Below are 10,892 nucleotides of genomic sequence, written 5' to 3'. Positions count from 1 at the left end.
ATGGCCTAGTCGGCCATCAATGGAAAGAGAGGCCCATTGGACTCGCAAACTTTATATGCCCCAATATAGGGGAATGCCAGGACCAAAAGAATGGGAATGGGTGGGTAGGGAAGTGGGGGACGCTATGGGGGACTTTTGGGATAGCATTGGAAATGTAACTGAGGAAAATATGTAATAAAAATATATATAAAAAAAAAAGATAGATACTATTTCTCTGATTTTGTCCTCAGTATGTTTGTCCTTAGTTTATAGGAACAGATTTTTGTGTGCCAATTTTTTGTCCTGCTATTTTGCTTAAAGTGCTTACCTGTTGTAGAGTAGTTTAGTGGAGTTTTTAGGGTCTTTATTGTAAAAAGTATGGGAAAATGGGAGTGGGAAAGTGGACCAAAGTGTTATACTAAGAGTTCTTTATATACTTGGATCAAAGTAGTTTCATGTAACCCTTCAAATTAATAGACCGATTTTAAACTCTGAGCTGTAAGCTCCTAGTTGCTTACGTTTAATTAATATTAGTAAAAAGCTGTAATATCAGAAGTGTAGCTCTTCCGTAGAGAGGTTGGTGCTTTGTCCTTGCTGAGTCCATTCTCTCTACTAAGACAACTAGGGCTCAGGGTGAAAATTGTCATCTTTGTACATCTATGTGACCCTTTCAGACCCTGGCAAGTAAACAGTACTTTCTGATTAAAGTATGTTTGCATGTGTTCTGGCTTCATATCGTTCCTTGTCATAAAAATGCTGGCATCTTTTATGGTTACTTCCTCATGGTTACATTTAACTAACTTGGAAAAAGAGTTCTAATTATTTTGTATATGAGTGAGATGAAACTTTTAAAAAGTGCATGGATCTATGTTGTAGACTCATTTACATTTTACTAACTTTTAATTTCCAGTTATTTATATTTTTCTCACATTAGCTGTAGCCTAATGTGCCACAAAATATTAAATATCATAAAAATTAAACTACTACCCAACATAATTCTTTTATGATTATTTAGATTAGAAGTTCTATGAGCGATGAATTTGTTATTCATAGAAGTCCATTTCATTGTAGTGACTCCCCATCCATGAGCCAAACCATATAGATGAAAATATGCAATGGTGAAACCAGTTATAAATGCAGCGCCACCTTTAATCACATGACATAACTGGACTGCATCTGCAAAGATAATTCAGTAGGCTTTTCTATCACCCCTTATATCTCCCCCTAAAAGACATGGGTACCTGGTATATTTATTACAAGCATCTGGTACTAAGCCGGGAAGGTTCTGAGCTATTCTAACCTGACTATGTGGCCTGGCCTAATTTCCCAGCCATGTGGCATTACATGTTATCTTGATCTTTCTCTAGTACCTCTTTCTTCACCTACGACCTTGACCTGCTCATGGCAAATCTCTTACTACCACCCGAGTCCCTCTCTTTCTCTCAACCCTGGCAGAAGTCCTGCCTTATCTCTCCTGTCCAGCTCATAGGCTGATCAGGTCGTCATTGACCAATCAGAAATGATAGAACACAATGTTTTACAAACTACAGAGTCAGGAAATGCTTCATAATAATGACAATAACAAAATTTTGGCTGCACCCAGATCTCAGGGTACAGAAATTAGCATCTGAATACACAGTGTAATAGCCATCCCCCAACATCAGTACCAGAAACAAAATCGTTATAATGTTTAGATACATGTCTGTATTAGGACTCATGTGCTTGCACTTTGTCATGCTGACTTAAATATCTTCAGACAAGCTGGGAAACGGCCTCTATAAAGATATAAGAAGGGAAACACAGACATCCTTTTATGCTTGAATTTTCTCATTAGCTGATTACTAGCTTAGCATTATTAGGCAAGACAGGGGTGATTATATGGCGAGTTGTTGGCATTAAGAAGAAAGGCTGGTCCAGACGTAGTTTGTGAAGCTGTCAAGTGCTGACAAGGGTATAGAAACAAGGTGGAAGAGAAGATGGAAAAAAATAAAAAGAAACTAAGCTTGGCCAATTCTTGCAGACCTGACCAACCTTTTGACATTGAACATAGCATTGTCATTTTTAAAATTCGTATTTGAGAACCACACAGTTGAGTTAAAAAGGAAAAGTGCACAAAAAAGTCTCATAAGGTTTTAAGAAAGCTCACAATTTTATATTGCACCATGATTATAGCTATTCTTGGCCAAATGTGGTCCATGGACCATGGGTTTGACAGGTCTGCTTGAGTATTTAATCTGTTATTTGAACTCTTTTTTTAAAGAGTATAATAAAAGTGACATAGTTAAAATAAACATATTGGGAATTATATTAAATAAAAACATGTTCTTATGGTTAAGTTGAAGAAATGCATATTTGAGGCAATTAAGTATACTCAACTGTCAACCTTCTGCCAATGGCATTTAAAATAAAAATCAAATGGAAGAGTTAAAACAGCCATTGGTGATCAAATAATAGACACATTTTATAGAAATTTATTTATTTTTTGTTCTTTAATCCTTTCTTATAGTCCAGTCTTCATTTCCCTCTAGTCCCTCCCATCCCATTTCTTACCTCTCCTTTCCCCCATCTCCAAAAGGATGTCCCTACCCCACTTCCACAGCACCAAACCTTTTCACTTCCGAGCCTCAAGTCTCCCAAGCATTAGGTGCACCTTCTCTTACTGAGGCCAGACCTGGCACTCCTCTTCTGTATATGTGTCAGGGGTCCCATATCAGCTGGTGTATGCTACCTGGTTGGTGGCTCGAGTTTCTGAGAGATCTCGGGGTCAGAACTTTATTTTTTAAAAAGTGTAACATATTAAAATTATCTATGTTCATGGCAACCTTACTGATATTATTATTAAACAATGATATCACAATGATCTACTACAATGTTACAGTATGTTTACTTTATATCACACAAGAGAGGGTCTTGCCATAGCTAAGCAGTATTCCTTATAATTTTACTATGTAAGAAAGTCTTTTATAAACTGTAATATGTAACTCAACCATAACCTTCAAATAATAAAGTTAGAAGGCTGCAAGTAATTTAGGTTTTGGATAACTGAAGATTGACATTGAAAATGATCTTGGAAGACACCTCTGCTGCCACCAAACTGAGAAGCAGAAGGACAAATGTTTTTAAAAATGTACTCATATAGCTTGACATGCGTTCAAAACTTGAAACGATTTGAAGATTAAGAATATGATCAAAAATACTATTAGTTTTAAAGTTTCAAATTTGCTAGTTTTAGAGTTTTACCTTCATATGATTTTCCTGTCTTTGGAGTTTTTAAATATTTCTCTTAAATTTTTGACCATGCCTATAGTATCTTTTCATGTTTTGTTGACTTGGAGGAAATGAAGAATATTTCTGGCTTAATGTATCCAGTTCTGACAGGGCAGTGATATTTTTGAGAGTCTTGCCGACAAAGTTCAAGGAGTTCCTTTAATCGCCAAGAATACAAAAGTTTAGGGAGATATTTAAACGTTTGGACCACATAGAATGGCTCCCACATAGTGCAAAAGAATTCTTTCACCTCTACAAAAGAAGCTGTGGGAACTTCAGCTACTTTTAAACAGTGGATAGAGACTTTATGAGGTACAAAAGGATCACATGACTTGTTTCCCCACAGACCACTAGAGACCACGCCCACTCAGAAGTAGAGTCTTTGTTCAAGGTGGAGCTCAACTGTCCAACCTCTCTAACACAGTGGATGGGGGTGGAAGGTCCTGGGTTAATAAAATCTTGTCTTTTATCACGTTTTCAGCAGTGGGAGGAGCTTTCCAACTTGGCAGTTACATGGCTGGTTAACATTTAAGAAATTACAGCTTGTTGCATTTTGGGGGGTAACAGTGATTTCAGCTTGTTATATACAGTTGTGGCTAACTCGAACAATCTATTTTGAGACATCTGGAATGTTAGGTACTTTTCTCTTGAGAGCTGATTTGTTGTCACTAAGGGTGGAGTAGTTGTTAATAGGAAAGTGCAGCTGTTGCTAGGGGCTATCTTGGTTTCTGTAGCATGAAATATTAAAAACAATCCACGCTACCACCAGCATAGCACCTGTGGACAGGCTGGCCTGTTCTCAGCCCTGCAGACTCTCTGACTCGGAGCTCCGAATTTTTTCCACCCAGCTCGCTAAGTTCCCATGGCAAGCCACTGCCAGGCATGACCGATGCTTCTAAATTCCTGTGACTGGCAGGGTGCCCTGCAAGCACACTTTTCTCTGGAACCCAGCTGAGTCGCCACGTGAAGGAAAACACTACACAATCTTAGTCTAGACTCAACAGGTGAACACAATCACTGGGTGCAGCAACTAGCACCCTAATTTGTAAGCTATTCTAAGTTATAAATCCTACAATAGTGGATCCCCGGCGGATCTGCCACCTGAACACGGTGGTGGGTGGGTGTGAGTTATTCGTACTTACATTGTGTCCTCCATGATCTCACATGTCCAAAAGGAAGTATTTCTAATCTACTAAGAAGAGGAGTCTTCTTCAATGTTCCTAGAACCCTATGTGTGAGAGTGTTTTGTAGTGTATTGATTGAGATTGGGCTCCACAATTCTAGATTTTGATTAACATATAGATTCAACAGGTTATACTTAGGAATATATACTTACATATATATGTAAATATATTCTGAAACATATGTGTTTATATTTATTTATCATTATATAAAGAATATATGTATGTATATGTTCACATGTTATTACATGCATAAATACATGTATTTATATGTGTAAATGAAATATATATTTTTATTTATATCTATATTTTTCTGCATGCAATAACAATTAATGAAAAAAGAGGCAATGGATGTGAAGGAGAGCACAAAGGGTTACATGGTTTGGGGAGAGAGGGGAGGAAGGAGGAAATGTAATTAAATTACAATCTCAAAAATAAATGAGAACTCACAGGGTAGTCATTCCAATATACCATTATTTTCCAATGAAAGTCATTGCATGCTATGTCTTTGATTGACTCTAATCAGGAACTGAGGAACAAATTTGGGTAAAGGCACAAGTTGCTTCAATCTTTGCTATTGGAGCCTCCATCAAGAGAGAAATTCTGGATGCTTGGTTTAGGTTGAGGGTCCAAAGCTTACTTTGATGCACTCTGGCCTGTAACTTAATCAATTTGGTGAACTCTGCCTTTGCCTCATCTGTTGATCTTACATTGACTGTTATTTAAGATCTTCTGCCTCAATCCAGACATATATCCCCATGTTTTGAAGCCCTTAGTAAATCAGCCACACATCTTGACCCTGTCAGATGGGACTTAGTCTTCTGTTCAAAGCTGGTGGGTCTGCTCCATTTTATGAGCTCAGGATATGCTTTGTCATAGTAGGCAGAAGGAATTGTCTTTAAGATGATGAGGACTGGCAATATTTGAAGTCAATCCTTATTTCCCTGTCAGGAGCACATTTTTATCTCTTTCCAGGGTCATGTTTCAAAGTTTGCCTGATTTGAGGATTTTGTCTTTCTTTTCCCATAGTAGAATTAATAGGAGATATCAACCAATAACTGACTCTTCTTTTCATACAATATTCTACATTGTTTTCTAAATTGTTGTCACATGAGTTTTTATAAAGTGTAATTTTTTCATATTTTATTTTTTTTATTCCAGTGTGGCAGAGAGAGGGAGAAATATGACACAAATGGATTGCATTTTTTGCATTTTTATTCATTTTTTATTTTCATAATGTTACCGGGACCTCATGACAGCAAGTATTGAGGTGTTCTTTGTATACTGAGGAACACACAATTTTATATAGGCAGAGATAAAAGTTAGGATTCCACCCACCCATCCTAAAATTTTTAACCCAGAATTGCTACTGTCTAAACAAAACACAGGGGCAAAATTGGAGCAGAGACTGAAGGAAAGAAAGGCCATCCTGAGAGCGCACCACTATGGGTACCATCCCATCTGCAGACACCAACCCCCAACACCATTGCTGATGGCAAGATGTGCTTACTGATAGGAGACTTGTATTGCTGTCCCCTGAGAGGCTCTACAATCACCTGACTAAGGCAAATGCAGATACAGCCAACAATTGGACTGAGCCCAGGGAATCCAGTGGAACAGTTAGGGGAAGGACTGAAGTTGTTGAAGGGGTTTGCCAGTCCATAGGAAGAACAACAGTATCAACTAACCAGACCCCTCAGAGCTCCCAGGGACTAAAACATCAACCAAAGAGTATGTATACATGGGCCAGTGTATGGCTCCTACTACATATGTAGCAGAGGACTGCCTTATCTTGCTGGCATCAGTGGGAGGGGAGATGCTGGGTTCAGTGAAGGCTTGATGCCTCAGAGAAGGGGAATGCTAGAGGGGTGAGACAGGAGGGGGTGGGTGGGTGGATGGGGGAGCACCCTTTTAGAGGCAAAGAGGAGGGGGCAGGAGGGTCATGAAGGGTAGATCAGGAAAGGGGGGCAACATTTGAAATGTAAACAAATAAAATAATTTATAACAAAGTTTATAAAATCATTCACATGAGAAGTAAAGGTATCAAGGAACTAAGCATTATTCTAAAGCAGAGGTGTGTGACTGGAGAGATGACTCCTGGTTAAGAGCCTTTGCTATAGAAGCTTGAGGGCATGTGTTTGAAACCACAAAATACATGTGAATTTGGCCATGCTTGTCTGCATCTGAATTTCCAGTGTCGATCCAGGAACTTCACTGGCTAGAGAGCAACACGGCGAGCTTCATGCTTAGTGAGAGAACTTGTCTCATCGAGGAGGACCCCTGAGGTTAATTGGAAAAGAGTTCATAGGAGCATATTGTCTTCATGGCACTTGAGAGAAAGATTGAGAAGAATTCTTCTTGTATAGAGAAGTTATTCATTTTTCTTCTTGGATAGAGAAGTCTCCTGTATGTGAATGGGAGGAATACTGATATCAATATTGACTACTTCTGTTGTTCAAATTATGTCTACAATGTTATTTGTCTTCATTTGCTCCTCACAGGATCTATTACAAAAATAATGTCATATACTAGTAAGTCAGTTTATCAATTATCTTAATATTTAAAAATTAAATATAGCAGAAATAAAATTATGAAATACAAAATAAAGGGCTTTGCTAGACAAGTGATAGTGCAAGTAAATATTATGTTAAAATATCATAATTATTATTAATACCTAATGGAAGTATAAGATTGTTATGGGTTTTTCTTTAGAAGGGAAAAATCTCATTTATTTTACAATTCAGGTCGGAACTCTGAGACAGTGCTGGGCACTGTTGCTCAGTGTGAATGTTCCTATAGTCAAATGAGATGTTAATGACCGCTCTGGATTTCATAAACATTTACATGTCGCCCAGTCCAATAAAGGATGAAGCTACATGTGTTCTTAGTTTATTTATAAGTATATTTTTTTGTGTCTTAGGCTGAAGTTTTTTTTTTTTTTCTTGAACGCTCATGAAATCTCTCCCCTTCCTAGCAAGAAGTGTTCGAAGTGTGTGCATCATACCCCTGAAGACTGCAGAACTGAGGTTGTGGTGGCTCAGGAGGTATTAGGGAAGATTTGGCAGAGCTTATGGAAGGATTTAAGGAATTTAGAAATGTTCAAAAACTCTGTGAAACTTATATCACAGATATTGATATTTGAGGATGACTGTGTTGTCAATAGACAGAGGTTGTGTCAAAGGATAGAACTGTGGTAGGTGGAATTTAGCTTGATCCTCTCAGTAGTCGAGATTTTCTGCATGGACGGAGACAAGAGCTTCACATTTAGCTAGATCATAATGGGTATTGACCTTTCTCTGCCGCGGCCAGGCTGAAATTGTCCCTTCCTCTCTCACTTTGTCTTTCACAAGACCCCACAGCTCTTATTTTCTTCTTCCCATGTGCTTCCCCCCTTCCTACCACTACTGGCCTCCTAAGGACATATCCTGGTTTGTCTTCTCGGTGAGAAGATGCTGCTTACCAACTTTTCTAAGTGGACAGCATAAATCACTGCACTTTGGGTGCAGGAGTAGGATGTCTCTAAGTGATGAACAAGTAGGATGCCTCTAAGGGATTACAGACGGACTAAAAGTAGCCACAGAGCAGAGCTCCTGTTACATGTGGAAATTTGCAGGGATTCACTGAGGCCAATGAGAGGGTATAACTTTTCCTGATACTTTGTACAGTCATGCCAGATTTTCTCCAATGCACGGGTTTTACGGGCTTGTTAGGGAATGGCTGACATGGATGTATGAATACAGCCCTGAAGTAGGAAACGTGACCTTTGGAATTACCTTGTGAAGCAGACATGGGCCTTTAAGAAAATACAGAGTGTAGTGTGCCAGAATGTTTGCCTTATAATGTAATACTTTTTGAAGCTCTGTTTGCTGTATTATACATGAAATGCTGTTGTCTTTTTATCTCAATTAATATTTGGATCTCTGTAGGGTCTACAGAAGGAGAAGGTATTTCCTGGGGAGACCAAGTCCCTTCCTTCCTTCTTCCCCTCCCTCCCTCTCACCTCCCTCTCTCCCTCCTTCCTTCTCCAATCCATTCCTTTGCCCATTCTTTCCTCCTTTCCTCTCTTCCCTCCTCCTTCCCTCCTTCCTTCTCTCCTTCTCTGATCTCCCTCCCTTCCCCTCCCTTCCCCCTACTGTTTTCTTCCCTCTAATTTCCTTTCTACTGCTGTACTAAAATAACAAGTCCAAAAGAAACTTGTAGAGCACAGGGTTTAGTTCACGTTATAGTTTACAGTTATAGTGAAATGAAGTTCAGGGCAGAAACTCAAGGCAGGAATCTGGAAGTAGAAACTATGCTTCTTATCTGATAGTCTGATAGTCACAACTTGTACAGACATAACATGCCATCTTTTATATAAAAAGTTCTCAGGAGCAGTTTTGAAAGTTTTGTATTTATTTCTACAAAAAAAAAATCTATTTCAGTGACTTCAGCCTCTGCTTTTGGCACAAAAATGTTGTGCTTTTCAGTCCAAATCAAGCCCTAGTTGTCTTCCTGCTGTCTGTAGTTGCAGTGCTTAAGAAGCTGCACGGGGTCTTCTGGCCTGCTGACTTAAGAGCCTGTTCCTCAGGGAAGGCCCTGGAGGGGAGCCCACAGAGTTAGCAATCAGAGGATTCTCTCAGAGAGACAGAAAAATAAAAATTCCAGCCACTTTTGGAACTGGTAAAGTACACATACTTTATCCTAGGCATCCATCGCCTGCATCCATGGCCTGCGAAGGAAATAAAGGAGGGAAGAGGAATGCAGACGGTGAATGAATTTGTATTAAATTCCAAGAAAGGCAATGAGTATCCCAAGGGGAAACTTTTTCTTTTATTTCCAACTTAGAACAGGTGAAAAAGAAGCCGACAGTGTTTATTGTTCCAGCAAAATGAGTTTTGTTCCCAGTGTAATAAAATACAATCTATGGGTCCCATTCTTTTTGGTAGATGAACTTAAGGTTTTGATTGAATTTTCTGGTGAGAGGTTTTATATAAGAGGAGATAAAACTAACTCACTGGTTATATTCTGAAAACAGCAAAGACAGCTCCTTAAGTCTTGCCTATAGAAGAGGTTAACCCATAGGGCCTTCCTGCAAGTTGCTTTGTCTCCAGAACATATTTGTTATGCAATGCAAGATTTTTGGACTTAAATGCCTGTGGGAGGTTCTAGGAAATAAACCACCCTGCTGCCAGTGACCTTTCATTCAAGGGATGAGCTCAAGTGTGCATAGAGTTTTTCCCAGCCTGCTATTTCCACCCGACTGGTTTATCATCAGTCTGAAGAAGGCTTGCATCTCAGGGTATCACTGCCTGCAAGCCACAGGGAAGCAGCCACAGTTAATAGTGGAAGTAGATTGTAATCCTTGAGGATTCCTGTTATCATTGCTGCATGCACATTCTTTATTCATAAATACTACTCAGTCTTCTTTGAATCCCTGCCAGAGGCTTTGGGTCACATCACTGAACTCTCAAGTCCTGACTCATTGTTGAGTATCTTGCAGGTTCTTGGAATAGTAGTCTAATGTATCAAGCAAATGCCTATTTTATTGCTCGTTTAAGTTAATATGTAGCCTCTTACCACAGTGAATTTCTTGGCCTATGAACCAATCCTGGTCAGTCTTGCTAAATTCAACCAAGAAAAATAGAGTTTCCTACTCTGTGTGCTTTACTCATCTGGCTCACATGGTAGTTTTGATCCCCTAAGGCTTCTTATTCTGTTCTTTGGAGGAATAAGGAAAAAGAAATATTAATGAGTTGATACATCATAATGTATTTGTATTTCCCATCACTTGTTTAAGTCATTTAGCAAGTAAAGACCAATGCTGTGCACAAAGTTCTGTGACCTTCTCACTTCATTCTTACTGGCTAGCTCTAGTCCACACAATAGAAACTGATGGGATTGCTAGTAGTTTAAGATATTGGTCTTTTAGCTAGGATTGTGTAGCTGTGAGTCCCTGTTCCACTGTTTCTTGGCTCTAGATAGTTTGCTTATCCTATGGTATCAGATTTCTCTGCCAAGTGAAGACATCAGTGGTTGAATACAAGGACCTTCGGAAGATCATGAATTAATGGATGTAAAACTGTTGGACTAGTTCATGGTACTAAAGAATCCCTTTTCATGTATATTAGATAAAGTCACATTGTCCCAAGGTCTAAAAGACATATAAATGAATTAAGTTTCACTGAAGGCTTGAATACCTGGCTGATATTTAAGTGGTTATTAAGGAGAATTTTCTTTTCTTTGAGATGCTGGGAAGGTGGCCATCATTAAGTATATGTTTGATGGCAATTCTCTGTTGTCACCTTGATTATATCTGGAATGAACTACAATCTAGAAATGGAGGGCACACTTGTCATTCAGATCTTGAGACTGGAAGACATACACTTTTGATCCACTGGCATCATAGTAAACCCAGGAGCAATGAAAGAGGAAATACTGACCTTTCTGCTTTCAAAGTTCAAGGTTCTGGCTTTAAAAGTATGCCAA

Source organism: Mus caroli, chromosome 8, assembly GCF_900094665.2.
Source record: "Mus caroli chromosome 8, CAROLI_EIJ_v1.1, whole genome shotgun sequence".
Classification (NCBI taxonomy): Eukaryota; Metazoa; Chordata; class Mammalia; order Rodentia; family Muridae; genus Mus; species Mus caroli.
Note: the sequence above shows the minus strand (reverse complement) of the source record.